A 308-nucleotide genomic window follows, 5' to 3' on the forward strand; every position below is an offset into this window, starting at 1 on the left:
GAGAGAGAGTTTGATTCTGAGTAAAAACATGGATAGAAGAAAATGTTTTCTGGCCACATTTACGTGAATAGGCGATATACTCTGAGTAAAGAAATTAAATATCCATCAACAAAACATTATTGACGTAGTCTGAATTTATATATATATATATATATATATGTGTGTGTGTGTGTGTGTGTGTGTGTATTTCCAGATCTGCGGAACTGACGAAGATTGAGCCCAAAATCTAATAATAATAAAAAAAAAAAATACTGGATTAAATATTTGGATGCTATTGCCAACAATTTTTTATCAATTAAAAATATCTG

Source organism: Palaemon carinicauda, chromosome 45 (assembly GCF_036898095.1).
Source record: "Palaemon carinicauda isolate YSFRI2023 chromosome 45, ASM3689809v2, whole genome shotgun sequence".
NCBI classification, from domain to species: Eukaryota; Metazoa; Arthropoda; class Malacostraca; order Decapoda; family Palaemonidae; genus Palaemon; species Palaemon carinicauda.